At 47.1% G+C, this 19,730-nt stretch overlaps 1 long non-coding RNA gene across 1 annotated transcript; it reads right to left on the bottom strand.

Annotated features, from left to right (window-relative positions):
- Positions 1–7,711: 7,711 nt before the first annotated feature.
- On the bottom strand, positions 7,712–10,918 carry LOC142049287 (uncharacterized). The gene is made up of 2 exons (XR_012657664.1): positions 10,784–10,918; positions 7,712–8,649 (listed from the first exon to the last, which is right to left on the bottom strand). It is a non-coding gene; the product is annotated as an uncharacterized LOC142049287 (long non-coding RNA).
- Between the last annotated feature and the right edge of the window lie 8,812 nt (positions 10,919–19,730).

The raw sequence follows: 19,730 nt of genomic DNA, 5'->3' as shown, positions 1-19,730 counted from the left end.
CTAGATGATCGTTGCAGGTCCCTTCCAACTGAAATATTCTCTTCTCTTCTCTAACAATATTCTGTGTTTTATCTTGCTACTAGAAATGTAGATCTGTTACTGATAAATTTGAAAATATACAGATTTATTCGGTGAAAGACTGCAACCGAATATAATTAATGACTTAACGACTGAGGATACCCATGTGTAAAGTCTGCAAAGTCCCCTGCAAGGGGAAACCATACGAGCAACACACAGTGGATATTGTAAAATGAAACGACGAGCACTCGTGGTGGGTGACACTGTTGAAGGGTACTGAGGCACCCATCTGCCAACCTGACAGAGAGTCACGAGAGGTATGCTGCCTTCCAGGAGCCAAGGTCCGAGACGTTGCTGAGAGGGTGGCACAACTCATCAGGAAAACAGACTACTATCTGCTATTACTATCTCATGTAGGCATGAACGACACTGAGAGCCGCAACCTGGGTAAAATCAAGGAAGATTTTCGAGCCCTGGGGGAGCAAGTGAAAAATATTGGCGCCCAAGTGATCTTCTCTTCCATTTTGCCAGTTCAAGGGAAGGGAGCAGCCAGAACCAGGCGCATAATGTATATCAACTCCTGGCTACGTGGTTGGTGCCATCATGAGGGGTTTGGCTTTTATGACAATGGGGTGTTCTTCAACGACGACAACATGCTAGGGAGGGATGGAATCCATCTCTCTAAAAGGGGTAGGGGAATCTTCAGCAGTAGGCTGCCTAATTTGGTGAGGCAGGCTTTAAAGTGAAGGACTTGGGGGGTGGGATCCGTGGAGAAAACGCTCACACCAGCACGTCCAACGGGGGAGTAAGTCAGGCCAAGCAGTGTGGTGACAAAGGTTCCTTATCTGTCTCCCAAGAGGTGAAACAAAAGAGTAAACACCTCAAGTGTATGTACACGAATGCACGCAGTCTAGGTAACAAACAGGAGGGACTGGAGCTCTGTGCCCACTCAGAAGGGTATGACAGCATAGGAGTAACTGAAACATGGTGGGACACCTCAAATGACTGGGGGATCGCAATGGACGGTTACAAGCTCTTTCGTAAAGACAGGCAAGGTAGAAGAGGTGGAGGAGTTGCACTCTACATCAAGGAAGACCTCAAATGTATCGAAGTCAACTATGGTGATTGCGACTGCTCTATCGAATGCCTCTGGGTTAAAGTCAAAGGGGTCATATCCAAGCAGGACCTCACAGTGGGCATCTGCTATCGCCATCCTAACCACAGTGACGAAGCCGATGAAGAGATATTTGGGGCACTAAAGCAAGCTTCTGGCCAACAGAACCTGGTCCTGATGGGTGACTACAACTACCCAGACACCTGCTGGAAGAACAATACAGCAGCTCGCATGTCATCCACCAAGTTTCTGGAATGTATAGGGGACTGTTTCCTGATACAAATGTTGGATGTGCCAACCAGGAATGAGGCGCTGCTGGACTTGCTATTCACAAACTGAGAAAACCTGCTTTGTAATACCTTGGTTAGTGATAGCCTTGGCTGCAGTGACCACAATATTGTGGAGTTCGGGATCCTGCTGAGCGTGCTGAAGGTCAGCTCTAAGACAAGGGTTCTTGATTTTAGAAGAGCAAACTTCGGTGCACTCAGGGCTCAATTGGGAGGGATTCGATGGGAAGCTTCCATGGAAGACAAAGGAGCTAGTGAGTGCTGGGAGTTCTTCAAGAACTCTCTATTGGCAGCACAAAGCCAATTTATCCCCTACAAAGGTAAGGGAAGTAAGCGGAGCAAGAGGCCCCCATGGCTCAACCATGACCTCCTGGGTCTACTCAGATCCAAAAGGGAAGCACACCAGAAATGGAGAAGTGGAGGATTATCCACTGAGAACTACAAGGGCATAGCCAGAGAATGCAGAGACGCAGTCAGAAAAGCAAAAGCCCAGTTAGAATTGAAACTGGCTGTAGACATAAATAACAAGAAAGGGTTCTTCAGACATGTCAACCATAAGTAGAAAAAGAAGGAAAACATAGGCCCACTGTTAAACAGAAAAGGAGAATCAATCACCAATGATGCAGAAAAGGCAGAGGTCCTCAACACCTTCTTCACCTTGGTCTTTACCAGCACTGTAGGGTCCCAGGGTTTGGGAACAAAATTGCAAATTGAACCAAACACCGACCCACCATCAGTGAAGGAAGAGTTAGTATATGAACTACTACAGGAGCTTGACCCCCACAAATCAATGGGCCCTGACGCCATCCACCCGAGGGTGTTGAGAGAGCTGGCTGACATCATCGCAAAGCCACTCTCCGTAATCTTCGAGAAGTCACGGAGAACGGGGGATGTCCCAGAGGACTGAAGGGAGGCAAATGTTACCCCTGTCTACGAGAAAGGCTCGAGGGAGGACCTGGGTAACTATAGGCCCATCAGCCTTACTTCAATCCCTGGGAGAGTTATGGAACGAATCCTCCTGGGGGCCATCACAAGTCAAATGAAGCACGTGATTGGGAAAAGCCAACATGGCTTCACTAAAGGCAGATCGTGCTTGACAAACCTGGTGGCCTTCTATGACAAAGTGACTTGCCTGGATGACATGGGGTGGGCAGTGGACATTGTCTACCTGGACTTCTCCAAGGCCTTTGATACGGTCCCCCACAGTCTCCTCCTGGAGAAACTGATGTGTTATGGCCTAGACAAGTGGTCTGTGCAGTGGATGGGGAACTGGCTGACAGGCCACACCCAAAGGGTGGTGGCAAATAGCTCTTTCTCAAACTGGCAACCTGTCACAAGTGGAGTCCCCCAGGGATCAATATTGGGGCCAGTGTTATTCAACGTCTTTATAAGTGATCTGGATAATGGCATTAAGTGTAGCCTGATGAAGTTTGCAGATGACACCAAATTGAGTGGGGAAGTAGACACTCCAGAAGGGAGAGCTGCTCTGCAGTGAGATCTGGATAGGCTGGAAGAGTGGGCCAGCAAGAACCTTATGAAGTTCAACAAGGACAAGTATAAGGTCATGCACCTGGGAAAACATAATCCGGGAGTGCAGCACAGACTCGGATCCACCTGGCTGGAGAGCAGCTCTGTCGAAAGGGACCTGGGGGTGCTGGTGGACAGGAAGCTCAACATGAGCGAACAGTGTGCTGCTGCAGCCAAGAAGGCCAACAGGATGCTGGGTTGCATCAAAAAGGGCATCGCCAGCAGAGAGAAAGAAGTCATCATCCCACTCTACTCAGCGCTTGTCAGGCCACACCTGGAGTACTGTGTTCAGTTCTGGTCCCCGCTATACAAAAAGGATGTGGACAGGCTGGAAGGGGTCCAGGGAAGGGCCACCAAGATGGTCAAAGGACTGGGAAGCCTGCCATATGAGGATAGGCTGGGAGAACTGGGTTTGTTCAGCCTTGAGAAAAGGAGGCTCAGAGGGGATCTCGTCACCGTGTACCAGTACTTAAGGGGTAGTTACAAAGAAGATGGAGACTCCCTTTTTACATGGAGTCACATGGAGAGGACAAGGGGGAATGGACACAAGTTGCTCTTGTGGAGATTCCAATTTGACGTGAGAGGAAAATTTTTCACAGTGAGGACAGTCAACCATTGGAATAATCTCCCCAGGGAAGTGGTTGACTCGGTCACGTTGGACACCTTCAAGAGTCGGCTGGACAGGGTGCTGGGCCATCTTGTTTAGACTCTGCTCTTCCTAGAAAGGTTGGACTAGATGATCCCTGAGGTCCCTTCCAACCTGTGATTCTGTGATTCTGTGATAATTGCTTAGAGATAAAACCAAACATTCTTCTCTGTGCCAGTTTTTCCCCTTTGGTAGTATCATATAAAGTGAAGATACTCTACACTTGGAAACTTTGTTACCAAGCTACTGTTTAAATTCACAAGTGTTTTTGTGTGGAAGAAGTGGCTATATTAGGCACTTGATGATGGGATGCAGAACTTTTCACTTCTATGTCACTGAGCTGAATTTGGTCCAGGCTGCTTAGAGTTGAAGTTGTGGATGGCTGTCTAACAGGAAAGAATGAGGTAGTTTTATTAGAATTTCTAATAACAAATAACCATTTTATAAATTACAAGCCACCCTCTCCAGAGCCATATCTGTCTAAGCTAAGGGTCAAAAGAGCTAGTAGCACAAGCTTACACTCTCCCTTGTCAAGATGCACTGGATGCATAATGTGCAGGTTACTTGCTCCTTTTCTATCATCTTCAGTGCAGCCCTGAAAACTGGCACATTTCAAGAACACTACATTTACTATAAATAAAATAAATTATTCTGTGAAAGCTGTTGTGCTACTGATACAGGAAAGTGGTGTATTTTTTGTTTCCCTGGACACATGTTCCCCCTAGGAACTCAGAGCTTTAAACAAACTTAAAAATAGTTGGTTTTGCCCTCAGTTCTACTTTTTTCCCTTCCTTTTAAATCTGTAATGCACACTTATTTTAGTAGATAAATTATCCCTGCTTCTACTAATGAATAAAGGCCAGGTTCTGCCTGGAAGAGTTATGACTTTTCACACTGATTTCCAGGGCAAGGAACTATAACAAAATCTATGCAGGCAGTCCCCCTATGGACCAGTTAGATTTGATGAGGGCTCCACACTGATGCAGGAATTTTTGCCTGTTCCTCCTTGCAAGATCAAGCATAGTGTGCAGGGCTCAGGGTAGGGGATTTAAACCCTATGTATACCCAGATAAATGCACAGAATCGATGTGGAAGAAGGATGAGGGGAGCTTCCTGACTGCACAGTGTCATGGTTTTAGCTGGGATAGCGTTAATTTTCTTCAGTGCAGCTGGCATAGTGCTGTGCTTTGGACTTAGTATGAAAACAATGTTGATAACACACCAATGTTTTCGTTGTTGCTGGGTAGTGCTTGTACTAGTCAAGGACTCTTCCAGCTTCCCATGCTTTGCCGGGTGCACAAGAAGCTGGGAGGGGGCACAGCCAGGACAGCTGACCCCAACTGGCCAAAGGGATATTCCATACCATATGACGTCATGGTCAGTATATAAAGCTGGGGGAAGAAGGAGGAAGGGGGGGACATTCAGAGTGATGGCGTTTGTCTTCCCAAGTAACCGTTACATGTGGTGGAGCCCTGCTTTCCTGGAGATGGCTGAACACCTGCCTGCCCATGGGAAGTAGTGAATGAATTCCTTGTTTTGCTTTGCTTCCACATGCAGCTTTTGCTTTACCTAGTAAACTGTCTTTATCTCAACCCATGACTTTCCTCAGTTTTAGTCTTCCCATTCTCTCCCCCATCCCACCAGAGGGGAGTGAGTGAGCAGCTGCATGTTGCTTGGTTGCTGACTGGGGCTAAACCAGGACACACAGCCACAGTCATGCCACATTGTCTGGACTGTCCAGGTTCATCTCTCCTCTTTTCCGTATACCAGGCAGCTGATAGTAAGGCTGTATCTGGTAACAAATGTAGAAAAAATGGCTACTGGAAATAGGTTGAGATAATTACCAGAGTTAGTGGTTGCTACATTTAAGTTTTATAACTTCAAAGTTCTAAGGCTGATAACAAAATTACTTATGTGCATTATGGATCCTTTCTTTCCTGCTGTTAACAGGTCTTCCCTGGTGTGTAAATTATTATTGATATGACAGAACTGTTCTTAATTTTTTTTTAAAAAGCCACCCTACAGCATTCTAATATGCTCTTTCTGACATTTCCCAAAGCAGTAAAAAATGACTCTGTTGTTGCAATTAACAAAGTTGAAGCTGCTAAACATTGTAAGCAAGGAGGAAGGAGCAGCAGAGACAAAGCATTATGAACTGACTGCAACCCCCATTCCCTATCCCCCTGCACCATTTAGGAGGGGAGGAGGTAGAAAAGTTGGGAGTGAAGCTGAGCCCGGGAAGATGGGAAGGGTCAGAGGAAGGTGGTTTTAGATGTGTTCTTATTTCTCATTATCCTGCTCTGTTTAATTGGCAATAAATTAAATTAATTTCTTCAAGTTGAGTCTGTTTTGCCCATGATGGCAATTGGTGAATGATCTCCCCATCCTTATCTTGACCCATGAGCCTTTTGACATGTTTTTCTCTCCCCCTGTCCAGCTGAGTAGGGGGAGTGATAGAGTGGCTTGGTGGGCACCTGGCATCCAGCCAGGGTCACCCCAACACAGGCTTGTAGTGATAAGACAAGTGGTAATGATTTTAAATTTAAAAAGGGTAGATTTAGATTAGTTATAAGGAAGAAATTCTTTATGATGAGGGTGGTGAGACACTGGAACAGGTTGTCCAAAGAAGTGGTGTCTGCCCCATCTTTGGAAGTGTTCAAGGTCAGGTTGGATTGGGCTTTGAGCAGCCTGATCTAGTGAAAGATGTCCATTCCCATGGCAGAGGGGTTGGAACTTGATGATCTTTAAAGTTCTCTTCCAACTGAAACCATTCAATGCTTCTATGATCACCTCCAAGCTCAAGAATGGTCCATCCCAACAAGTAGGAAGTCAGGCAAAAATGTCAGGAGGTCTGCATGGATGAAAAAATTGCTCCTGACAAAACTCAAACACAAAAAGGACACATACAGAATGTGGAAGTGGGAACAGGTAACCTGGGAGGAATATAGAGATGTTGTCTGAGCATGCAGGAATGAGGTTAGGAAAGCCAAAGCCCAGCTGGAAAAGAATCTGGCAAAGGACCGCAAAGGTAGGAAAAAGGGCTTCTATAAATACATAGATGATAAAAAGAGGAATAAAAATAAATAAAATGTGGGCCTGCTGCTGAATGGCACAGGGGACCTGGTGACACAGGACATGGAAAAGGCTGAGGTACTGAATACCTTTACTAGCAAGACTGGCCTTCAGGAATGCTAAGTCCCAGAGACTGGGGGGAAAGGCTGGAGCAAGGAAGATGTACCTGTTGTGGAACAGTATCAGATCAGGGAATACTTAAGCAAACTGTACATACATAAGTCCATGGGCCCATGAATGCTGAGGGAGCTGGCAAATGTCATTGTCATAGAACTGTTCCGTTCCATTCCATTCTATTCTATAGCTAATAACTGAAGAATATAAACCTTGCTGGCTGACCAGTCAAATGGAAGGAAGTGTAAGGAAATCAAAACTCTCACCAGACAAATTAGATCCAAGCTGATGGCAGCTAAACAAGTCTCATGGTGGGGGGTCTTTCATAATCTGATGACTTTTTTTTTTAAGGTTGAATGATTATGAGCGTCTAGTCATAATGGGGGTTAATTTGTCTGAAATTAGACTTCTCGTGGCCACTGAAAAAAGAAAAAAAAATAAAGAGACAAGATGGTGTAAAAATATTAGATATTAGGTGTTTGAGCATTGGGCTTTAGCATATAGTGAGAACAGGGTTTGAAGAGGGTGGTGAAATGCTTTGGAAACCCTCTGTGTCTTGAAGGAGCAGTGCCTAGGAACAGTAGTGTAATGACATAATTTTATCCATAGTTACTTACTTGTTTTTCATTTCAAGTCAGGCTGTGGGAAAGGGATAAGCCCTATATTTCCAAAATAAAAAAAAGTGTTCCACACTCTCAGGGACTTGATTAGCAGCCTGCCAGAAAATCAGAAACATAATGTGGAGAAATCTGCTGAATGAACTCCATGATTTTTATATAAATAGGTATATATATTCACCCCAAACTGAATTAATTTAAATTTCATACTGCACACAAATAAAGGCAGGTATATGTGATGAGTTCATCTGAAGGTGCAGTCATTCACAGGCTCTTCACTTTTCTTTAAGAAGAAACAAAAATGAAATGCAGAAAATTAGAGTGCATTGGAGGCACATTAATATTTTTTACTTGTATTGATGTCAAGAGAAACTATGTTGCTGTTTCTCTATTACAAAGGTTGGACATGTTTCACTTATTTAGTAACACTGATGTTAAATAGGCAAACAGTAATTGTAAGATGTGTTGGTTTCAAGTGGTGTTACTCTTATCTAGGTTCAGATGTCCTTAGTTCCTTTTGTCTTGGTTTCAATTGACTAGGTTGTTTGCCTCCCTCCAGGATGTGCCAATCACACTTGCAAAGATTCTGTCCTACCAACCTACTGGTGGGGGGGAAATGTTGTACAGACAGCGTTGATGCTGTGGGAGCACTGCTCAGCAGTAGCCAAAACACTGGTGTGTTATCAACACCTTTCTAGCTACAACTACAAAGCACAGCACTATGAGGGCTGCTATGGGGAAAGTTAACTCCATCCCAGCCAGACCCAACACAGTCAGGGTCCAGATGCTAATGAGATGTTGGATCAGGCAAGTTGGCTAATTCCCACTTGGGTCTCCAAAACTGTCATGAAAATTTCACAACTGCTGACCCAAGGAGAAAGGCTAGGACACAAAGTATAGAATTACAAGAGTCATTCGTTATTCGTGCGCATGAGGTGTCCCATTCAAATTGGGGCATTCCAAATGTGGTTTTACACAGGGTTCTTATACCTTTCAAGCATTCAGGTACAACATGATTTGACCAATCACTACTTAGCACACACACACTACTGTTTTGCCAAGCAACTATAATACTATGGCATCATCATCCATTGGCTTCTTTCTTGATGTAGACATCCCTGGAGTCAGTCTTGCTACAGTTACTTATCTATGATGCCAGATAATGGGAGGGTTTCACAGAGGTGTTAGAGGGGCTAGGATGCTGGTGTTATCTCAGTAGTCCAGGGGTATCCTTTATTCTTCAGGGTGGTGTCACTGAAATCGGGAATAAAACTCCTTAACACCAATGTAGTATTAAGAAGCAGGCATTCTTTATTATGACACTGGATGCACAGGGGATAATTCCTCCTAGTGTGCATGCCCCAAGTCAACAGACAAAGCTTATATTGCTCAGTTATATGCATACGCATTAGATTTCCCAGAATAGTCAATAAATCTCTTCCCATCAAGGGCACTGGGCATGCAGGAATGTATAAAAATTTGTGAGCAAAAACTCCACTTCCAGTTCCACACTTAACTGGTTGGAAGAAAGGCCTTACCTCCTTTTCCCTGTGGCCCCGATAATAGATATGTTTTGTTTACTCAGTTTACCTTTACAGGTATTTTAACACTGAACATGCTGCTCCTCTATCTATTGAAAAAAATCTATCTTATCATTCCCCAACTTCAAGGTAACCAGGGGTTCTGTTGGGGAGACTTTCGATTCATTGTCTGGTCCCCGTCTATCTGAATCTTGACCCAAAGTAAGCAGCTCTTCCACCTTGGGATTTTCCTGTTTTCTTGGAAAATTTCTCTGAAAACGCTTCTGAGGGCATTCCCTTTCCCACTGCCTCCTTTGTTTACAAAAAATGCGCTGATCCTTATTCAAAGGTTTACTCTCCCCAGACCTAAAGGGGGGTCCTCACGCTTCCTCCCATAGGAGGGCAATCTAACCTATACCTGTCATTTCGCCTTTTATTATTTTGGTTGCCTTCCGCTACTGCTGTAGCCAGCAATAGAGCCTTGCAATTCTTTTTCTTAACTTGCTACTTTTCCTGTCACTTCTTCTCCTCCTCCCTATTAATATACACCTTCCACATCACTTCTAATAACTTATCCATAGATCTCGCCCCTGCTCCTTCTAGCTTTTGCAGTTTTCTCCTAATATCAGTATTCGACTGCCCCACAAACAAAGTCACAAACATTAGTGCATCGGTCTCTCTCTGGATCCAAATCCGTCCATTTCCTAGCCACATCGCATAATTGTTCAAAGAAAGCTGACGGAGATTCATCTTTCCCTTGTGCCACCTGATATAATTTTGACAAGTTTTTCAGTTTTGGAATTGCGTTCCTTACACCGAACAATATCAACCTCTGACATTCAGTTAACAATAACCTCTGTGCCTGATTGTTAGGGTCCCAATTCAGATTAGTGGTGGGAAAAATGATCCTCCTGTCTTCCTGCCTGTGTGTCCTGAGCATGAACCCTCTCTACTTCTTCCCTAACCTTAACCACAACAGCCCTCCGCTCCTCATATGTCAGCAATGTATTCAACACCACCTGTATATCCTTCCACTCTGGGTCATGATTCTCCACAATAGTTTCCAATACCTTCGCCACCTTTTCCAGGTCTTCCCTATACGTTCCAGCCATCTCTTTCCAAGCCCTTAAGTCTGCTACCAAGGAGGGCACTTTAACCCACACCAGTTCTCCTGTTGGACCCACAGCCTGCCTTAAGGGTGCTTGTAGCACTGCCCCCACCCTCTCCTAGCCCCCACCTCTCCTAGTTCTTCCTGCTACTGCACTGAAATTCTCCCCTTCACTTTCAGCATCGCTGTCCACATCCCTATTATCCACTTCTCCAACTTCCCTGTTTCTACTCTGATCATTACCTTCCCATAGATTTCCCTGTCCTGGAGCCACTAATAATCCTACATCATCTTCCTCTTCCACCAGCTCCTTATATTTTCACACCTTTTACCAATACTGCATGCAGAACAACATAGTTTAGGTGTTTGTCCTGAATTTGTTCTAAAGCCAAAATATTTGCATCCTTAGTAATCAATCCACATTCTTTTCTCCTTTTCCAACCATTCCGCAATGTAAAAAAAAAAAATCCATATATGGTATCTCATCCCATTTTCCTTCTCTCTTACAAAACAACATTAACTGTATAATATTTCATAGTTCCATTCTTAGGCCGTTTCTCTTGATTTTCCAAAGCATACATCAACCACCAATGATTACAATATTTGATTAACCGTTTCCTCGTAAGGACTTACATCCGATAGGATCAAATCCTTCCTTTAGGTACTTTTATAGCCCAACCCTGCGTAGCTTTCACTGCATCTTACAGGCAGGCAACCTTTACCTTAAATATTCCTTTAAATCCTTTAAGAATGCCTTTACCTTCTCAGGAGCCTTGCTCAGAGCTCTTCGGTCTGGGGATCGGAGGTTGTCCCCGAGAACCCTTCGATGCCAGTTGGAGGTCCTGCGATCCCATGGATCCATCGAGGTTCAGCAGCAGAGTCACACCTGGGTTGCCAAAACCGTCACCAAAATCAGGAATAAAACTCCTTAACACCGATGTAGGATTAAGAAGCAGGCATTCTTTATTATGGCGCCAGATGCATGGGGGATAATTCCTCCTAGCGTGCATGCCCCAAGTCAACAGACAAAGCTTATATTGCTCAGTTATATGCATACGCATTAGATTTCCCAGAATGGTTATACATATTCATTCACAGTGTGTTGCAAGATGTGTTGGTTTCAACTAGTGTTCTGGCTCTTATATAGGTGGAGATGACCTTAGTTCCCTTTATCATGGTTTCAACTGGCCTCTGCTGCTAGTTTGTTTGCATCCCTCCAGAATGTCCAGATCAGACTTGCAAAGATTATGTCATTGAGTGCATTCTTGCCTGAGGCCCCTTACAACATTATTGCTGTTTAGTTTTTAATTCACACAAATCACAGAATCATGGAATGGTTGAGGTTCAAAGGGACCTCTGGAGGTCACCTGGTCTAACCCCCTTTTCTCAAGCAGGGACAACTAGAGCCAGTTGCCCAGGACCATGTCCAGATGGCTTTTGAATATCTCCAAGGAAGGAGACTCCACAACCTCCCTGGGAAAAATGTTCCAGTACTTGGTCACTTTCACAGTAAAAAAGTCTTTCCTGGTGTTCAGACAGAACCTCCTGTGTTTCAGTTTGTGCCCACTGCCTCTCGTCCTGTCACTGGACACCACTGAAAAAAGACTGTATCTGTCTTGTTTGCACCCTCCTTTCAGCTATTTATACACATTCATGAGAACCTCCCACCCACCACACCGTGTCGTGGTTTAGCGGCAGCTCAGCCCCACACAGTCGCTCGCTCACTCCCCCACTGGTAGATGGGGGAGAGAATCAGAAGGGTAACACTCGTGGGTTGGGATAAGAACAGTTTAATAATTAAAATTAAAAGAAACAACAACAGAAATGCAATGTAAAGGAGAACAACGAGAGGCACAAAGCCCCAGGGGAGGGGGGAGAGGAGAAGGGGAACGAACCGCCGAAACAAATCGCACGCACCGCAGCCGCCCGCCGACCCGACGCCGCGCCGCTCCCGAGCCGCAAACTACGCCCCCCTTAATATACTGGTCATGGTGTCACATGGTATGGAATGAACCTGCCATCAGTCAGTCGGGGTCAGACGCCCCCACCATGGCCCTGCCCCTCCCAGCCCTCCCCCGCCACCCCGCCACGCGGCAGAGCTCGGGAAGCTGGAAAGGTAGCCGACCCCCCACAGTGAGGAGAATTAACCCCTTTTCAGCCAAAACCAGCACATTCTCCACTCCTTATTCCATACCATTTACACCATGCCCAGGTCCCATACGATGCAATACAACCGTACCAACCACCACCCCTCCTCTTCCCATCCTTTAACGTAATACACAGACATCATTCCCTTGGTTCATGGACCTTCCCTGTAAAATGTCCATTAAAATGTCCATTGAATTCACCCAGTCCATGACTCTGGGCTCCATCTGCTGTATTAGGCTTTCAGGGTGGAAGAGGTGGTGTGTGTGGCAGTGGAGGCGTGGGTTGCTGCATACCGAGTCAGTCATCGTTCCATCACTGCTGCATGGCTTCTTTCACAGTTTATCTTCCACGGATTGGGAGGCTCGTACTCTGATATCATTGATACAACACAGAGGTGACACACAGTATTATATAGCAGTTCGCATTGTGCCATTCAGTTCATTGACTTTTTTCACCCAACATCAAATCCCCTTGAGGCACACATCGGATTTCTCCATCCTCCCGCATCACCCACCAAGTGCACCCAGGTCCTCGACCAAAAGCAATCCCATGAATGGGTTTGCCTTTGCCTGAGGCAGGAAGAACCCAGACTGTTTTGCCCAGCATACTTTTTCCGTGCACTACAGGGACTCTATCCCCTTCCACAGTATGTAGGATTTCTGACTGGGCAGGGCCAGCTCGATTGGCAGATCCCCTCGTGTTGACTAACCACGTGGCTTTTGCTAAATGTGTATCCCAGTGTTTGAATGTCCCACCCCCCATTGCTCTCAGTGTAGTCTTTAACAGTCCATTGTACCGTTCAATTTTCCCAGAGGCTGGTCCATGATAGGGGATGTGATATACCCACTCAATGCCATGCTCTTTAGCCCAGGTGTCTATGAAGTTGTTTTGGAAATGAGTCCCGTTGTCTGAATCAATTCTCTCTGGGGTGCCATGTTGCCACAGGACTTGTTTTTCGAGACCTAGGATAGTGTTCTGGGCAGTGGCGTGGGGGACAGGATATGTTTCCAGCCAGCCAGTCGTTGTTTCTACCATTGTAAGCACATGGCACTTGCCTTGGCGGGTTTGTGGGAGTGTGATATAGTCAATCTGCCAGGCCTCCCCATAGTTATATTTCAGCTATCACCCCCCATACCACAGAGGCTTTACCCGCTTCGCTTGCTTGATTGCAGCGCATGTGTCACATTCGTGGATAAGCTGTGCAACAACATCCATGGTCAAGTCCACCCCTCGATCACGAGCCCACCTGTATGTTGCATCTCTCCCTTGATGGCCTGAGGTGTCATGGGCCCACCAAGCTAGAAATAATTCACCCTTATGCTGCCAGTCCAGATCCACCTCAGCCACTTCAATCTTGGCAGCCTGATCTACCTGCTGGTTGTTCCAATGTTCTTCAGTGGCCCATCTCTTGGGGACGTGAGCATGCACATGATGTACCTTTACAACCAGGTTCTCTAACCGGGCAGCAATATCTTGCCACAATGTGGCAGCCCAGATGGGTTTGCCTCTGCGCTGCCAGTTGCTCTGCTTCCATTACTGCAGCCAGCCCCACAGGGCATTCGCAACCATCCAGGAGTCAGTATAGAGACAGAGCACTGGCCACTTTTCCCGTTCAGCAATGTCAAAGGCCAGCTGGATGGCCTTTACATCTGCAAACTGGCTCGATTCACCTTCTCCTTCAGCTGTTTCTGCCACTTGTCATGTAGGACTCCATACAGCAGCCTTCCATCTCCGATGCTTTCACACAAGGCGACAGGACCCATCAGTGAACAGGGCATACTGCTTTTCATCTTCCGGCAGTTGGTTATAAAATGGGGCTTCTTCAGCATGTGTCACCTCCTCCTCTGGTGATAATCCAAAATCTTTGCCTTCTGGCCAGTCCATAATCACTTCCAAGATTCCTGGGCGACTGGGGTTTCCTACTCGAGCCCGCTGGGTGATCAGTGCAACCCATTTACTCCACGTAGCATCAGTTGCATGGTGTGTAGAGGGGATGTTTCCTTTGAACATCCAGCCCAGCACTGGCAGTCGGGGTGCCAGGAGCAACTGTGCCTCAGTACCAACCACTTCAGAAGCAGCTGGAACCCCTTCATATGCTGCCAATATCTCTTTTTCAGTTGGAGTATAGCGGGCTTCAGACCCTCTGTGTCCCCGACTCCAAAATCCTAGGGGTTGACCCCGGGTCTCCCCATGTGCTTTCTGCCAGAGGCTCCAGGTAGGGCCATTCTCCCCGGCTGCAGTGTAGAGCACATTTTTTATGTCTTGTCCTGCCCAGAGTGGCCCAAGAGCTACTGCATGAACTTTTTCTCGTTTAATCTGTTCAAAGGCTTGTCGTTGATCAGGGCCCCATTTGAAATCATTCTTTTTCCGGGTCACTTGATAGAGAGGGCTTACGATCAGACTGTAATTTGGAATATGCATTCTCCAAAAACCCAGGATGCCCAGGAAAGCTTGTGTTTCCTTTTTGCTAGTTGGTGGAGACATGGCTGCTATTTTGTTGATCACATCCATTGGAATCTGACGACGACCATCTTGCCATTTGATTCCTAAGAACTGGATCTCTTGTGTGGGTCCCTTCACCTTACTTTGTTTTATGGCAAAACCAGCTTTCAGAAGGATTTGGACTATTTTCTCCCCTTTCCCAAAATCTTCTTCCGCTGTGTTGCCCCACACAATGATGTCATCAATGTATTGAAGGTGTTCTGGAGCGTCTCCCTGTTCCAGTACAGTCTGAATCAGTCCATGGCAAATGGTAGGACTGTGTTTCTACCCCTGGGGCAGTCGATTCCAGGTGTACTGGACGCCCCTCCAAGCGAAAGCAAACTGTGGCCTGCACTATGCTGCCAGAGGGATTGAGAAAAATGCATTAGCAATATCAATTGTGGCATACCACTTGGCTGCCTTTGACTCCAATTTGTACTGAAGTTCTAGCATGTCTGGCACAGCAGCACTCAACGGTGGAGTGACTTTGTTCAGGCCACGATAGTCTACTGTTAGTCTCCACTCTCCATTAGACTTCTGCACTGGCCATATGGGACTGTTAAAGGGTGAGCGGGTCTTACTGATGACTCCTTGGCTCCTCAGTTGGTGAATGAGTTAATGGATGGGGATCAGAGAGTCTCTGTTGGTGTGATATTGCCGCCGGTGCACTGTTGTGGTGGCGATTGGCACCTGTTGTTCTTCGACCTTCAGCAACCCCACAACAGAAGGGTCCTTCGAGAGGCCAGGCAAGGTAGACAGCTGTTTAGTTTCCTCCGTCTCCAAGGCAGCTACACCAAAAGCCCACCTGTACCCTTTTGGGTCCTTGAAATACCCTCTCCTGAGGTAGTCTATGCCAAGGATGCACAGAGCCTCAGGGCCAGTCACAATGTGGTGCTTTTGCCACTCATTCCGGGTTAGGCTCACTTCGGCCTCCAATACAGTTAGCTCTTGGGATCCCCCTGTCACTCCAGCAATGCTAATGGGTTCTGCCCCTATATAGTTTGATGGCATTAAGGTGCACTGTGCGCCGGTGTCCACTAAAGCTTTATACTCCTGTGGGTCGGACGTGCCAGGCCATCGGATCCACACAGTCCAGTAAGCCCGGTTATCCCTTTCCTCCACCTGGCTGGAGGCAGGGCCCCTCTAGTCTTGATCATGGCAGTCACAACTCACTTCCTGTAAATGTGAATCAGGAGTCCCTCTATTACACTTAGAAATAAAATCTGCGCTTCTACTCCTCTGTCTGGGGACTTGCTCGCTGGAAACTGGAGCAGCAGCTTTCCTGGAAGAGCCTCCCTGAGTGACTGTTCTTCCTTGCAGTTCACGCACTCGTGCCTCTAGGGTCGAGGTAGGCTTGCCATCCCACCTCATCATGTCCTCTCTGTGGTCATGCAGGTAGAACCATAGGGTGGCCCATGGTGTGTATCCCCTTCTTTGAGCCAAAGGACACTTATTCCTAACAGCTGAGACACTACTCTGTCGAGGTGGGGAGTAGGACATATCTTCTTTGAGTTGCTGGACCCCTCAGGATAGTTTCTCCACAGCAGAGACGACCGAGGAAGAGATATTTGTTCCGTAATCCCAGAGTCTATCAATCACCTCCATCACGGTTGGTGTTTCGTCATCTCTCCAGGACATCACTGCCAATGAGTTTGCATGTGAAGATGGTGCGCTCCGTACAAACTTCCGCCACATGGGTCGTGTGCACTCGGCTTCATCTGGATCTTTGGATGACCGTTGATCGTCCAGGTCACCATAAATCACCTCAAACACAGCTAATTCCCTTAGATACTGGATGCCTTTCTTCATAGTTGTCCATTTTCCTGGGCGCTATGGAACATCTTCTTTAAAGGGATACCATTCCTTCACTCCAGAGAGGAGTCGCCTCCAGAGGCTGAGGGCTTGTGTTTTTTCCCCGATTGCTTTGTCAATGCCCCCTTCCCTAGAGAGGGATCCCAGTTGTTTGGCTTCCTTCCCCTCTAATTCCAAACTACTGGCCCCATTATCCCAGCATTGGAGCAGCCAGGTCTCGCAGCTCGCTTAAGGACAGGGATTGGGTGGTCTCTATTTCATTTATGACTTCTCCCTCCTCTCCCCGCGATGGCCCTGGTTCTTCATCATCCCGTTCTAAACGAGTTGATGTCCACTTCCAATATTTTATCTTGTGTATGGGGGCAACTGATACTGGTACGGGTTGATTCTCTGAGCCAGCTCCAGTACTTGTTGTGGGGGTTTGAGTGGCTGCAGTGCCTGTTGTCAGGGCTGGATTGTCTACAGTGCCAGTCACTTTGCATTTCAATCCAGAGACATTCTCTTCCCCTTGTGGGCACTGAACACTGTTGAGCAGGGCTCAGTATGCATGGGCCAGGCCCCAGCATGTTGCAGTTATCTGTGTCTCTCTGGAGTTCCCAGCATAACAACATACTTTCTCCAAATATTCTACTAGTTTTTTAGGATTCTGCACTTGTTCGGGGGTGAAACTCCAAAACACTGGGGGTGCCCACTGCCCTAGGTATTTGCCCATGCTATCCCACATGCCCTGCCACTCCTAACTATCAAGCCTCGGGGCAGATTTCTGGGTGATATTCTTAAGTTGCTTAGTCAAAACCAAAACAACATGCCCAAAAACTAACAATAAGTGCACCTTAACCACCCAAGGATGTTCAAGATACAAAAAGGTTGTTGCAATAAAGGCGGAGACATCATAGAACAAAGTTGTAAAGGAACTATTCTGTATTTCCTCCATATGAAATCTCTCAGAGGAGGAGGTATAATTGCTAATTGCCTCAACAAGGTGGTATCCAAAGTACAGTAACAGTTTCAGCAAAAACCCCAAATACCAGAGAAAGCTGAAAACGAGTGCTTGGATAACAAATCTTGTAGGCAAAACGTTACTAATCACAGCAGACTAAACAAACCAACACAGATCTTTAACACCAACTGCAAAAAGGACAACATGGTGCTGGGACCAGCAGCTGTTATTATCTCCAACCCTTGAGTCCCACGTTGGGCACCAAAAAGACTGTCGTGGTTTAGGCGGCAGCTCAGCCCCACACAGTCACTCGCTCACTCCCCCACCGGTAGATGGGGGAGAGAATCAGAAGGGTAACGCTCGTGGGTTGGGATAAGAACAGTTTAATAATTAAAATTAAAAGAAACAACAACAGAAATGCAATGTTATGGAGAACAACGAGAGGCACAAAGACCCGGGGGAGGGGAGAGGGGGAACGAACCGCCGAAACAAACCGGGCCCGCTGACCCGCCGCCGCGCCACTCCCGAGTCGCAAACTGCCCCCCGTTAATATGCTGGTCGTGGTGTCACATGGTATGGAATGAACATGCCATTGGCCAGTCGGGGTCAGACGCCTCCACCATGGCCCTGCCCCTCCCAGCCCCCTCCCCCCCGCCACGCGGCAGAGCTCGGGAAGCTGGAAAGGTAGCCGACCCCCACAGTGAGGAGAATTAACCCCTTCTCAGCCAAAACCAGCACACACCGCCAAACCTCTTCTCCAGGTTAAATAGTCCCAGCTCTCTCAGCCTTTTCTCATAGGAGAGATGCTACTGTGGTGGACCACAATAGTACCTGCTTCTTGTGCACCTGGCAGCGCATGGGAAGCTAGAAAAGTCCTTGACTAGTACAAGCATTACCCAGCAACAACTAAAACATCAGTGGGTTATCAACATTGTTTTCATACTAAGTCCAAAGCATAGCACTAGGCCAGCTGCAGTGAAGGATATTAACTCTATCCCAGCGAAAACCATGACAAATGCATATTCCACATTACAGTCTGATTGTAAGCCCCCTCTATCAAGTAACCTGGAAAAAGAATGATTTCAAATGAGGCCCTGAGCAACAACAAGCCTTTGAACAGATTAAACGAGAAATAGTTCATGCAGTATCCCTTGGGCCAGTCCGGGCAGGACAAGACGTAAAAAATGTGCTCTACACCACAGCTGGGGAGAATGGTCCTACCTGGAGCCTCTGGCAGAAAGCGCCAGGGGAGACCCGAGGTCGACCCCTAGGGTTTTGGAGTCAGGGATACAGAGGGTCCAAAGCGCACTATACTCCAACTGAAAAAGAGATATTGGCAGCATATGAAGGGGTTCCAGCTGCTTCAGAAGTGGTTGGTACTGAGGCACAGTTGCTCCTGGCACCCCGACTGCCAGTGCTGGGCTGGATGTTCAAAGGAAACATCCCCTCTACACACCATGCAACTGATGCTACGTGGAGTAAATGGGTTGCACTGATCACCCAGTGGGCTCGAGTAGGAAACCCCAGTCGCCCAGGAATCTTGGAAGTGATTATGGACTGGCCAGAAGGCAAAGACTTTGGATTATCACCAGAGGAGGAGGTGACACATGCTGAAGAAGCCCCACTGTATAACAAACTGCCAGAAAAGGAGAAGCAGTATGCCCTGTTCACTGATGGGTCCTGTCGCCTTGTGGGAAAGCACCGGAGATGGAAGGCTGCTGTATGGATTCCTACACGACAAGTAGCAGAAACTGCTGAAGGAGAAGGTGAATCGAGCCAGTTTGCAGAGGTAAAGGCCATCCAGCTGGCCTTAGACATCGCTGAACGGGAAAAGTGGCCAGTGCTCTATCTCTATACTGACTCCTGGATGGTGGCAAACGCCCTGTGGGGCTGGTTACAGCAGTGGAAGCAGAGCAACTGGCAGCGCAGAGGCAAACCCATCTGGGCCGTCACATTGTGGCAAGATATTGCTGCCCGGTTAGAGAACCTGGTTGTAAAGGTACGGCACGTGGATGCTCACGTCCCCAAGAGATGGGCCACTGAAGAACATTGGAACAACCAGCAGGTAGATCAGGCTGCCAAGATTGAAGTGGCTGAGGTGGATCTGGACTGGCAGCATAAGGGTGAACTATTTCTAGCTCGGTGGGCCCATGACACCTCAGGCCATCAAGGGAGAGATGCAACATACAGGTGGGCTCGTGATCGAGGGGTGGACTTGACCATGGACGTTATTGCACAGGCTCTCCATGAATGTGAAACGTGCGCTGCAATCAAACAAGCGAAGCGGGTAAAGCCTCTGTGGTATGGGGGACGATGGCTGAAATAT

The sequence above is a fragment of the Phalacrocorax aristotelis genome, chromosome W, assembly GCF_949628215.1.
Source record: "Phalacrocorax aristotelis chromosome W, bGulAri2.1, whole genome shotgun sequence".
Classification (NCBI taxonomy): Eukaryota; Metazoa; Chordata; class Aves; order Suliformes; family Phalacrocoracidae; genus Phalacrocorax; species Phalacrocorax aristotelis.
Note: the sequence above shows the minus strand (reverse complement) of the source record. Positions and strands in the feature narration are given on the sequence as shown.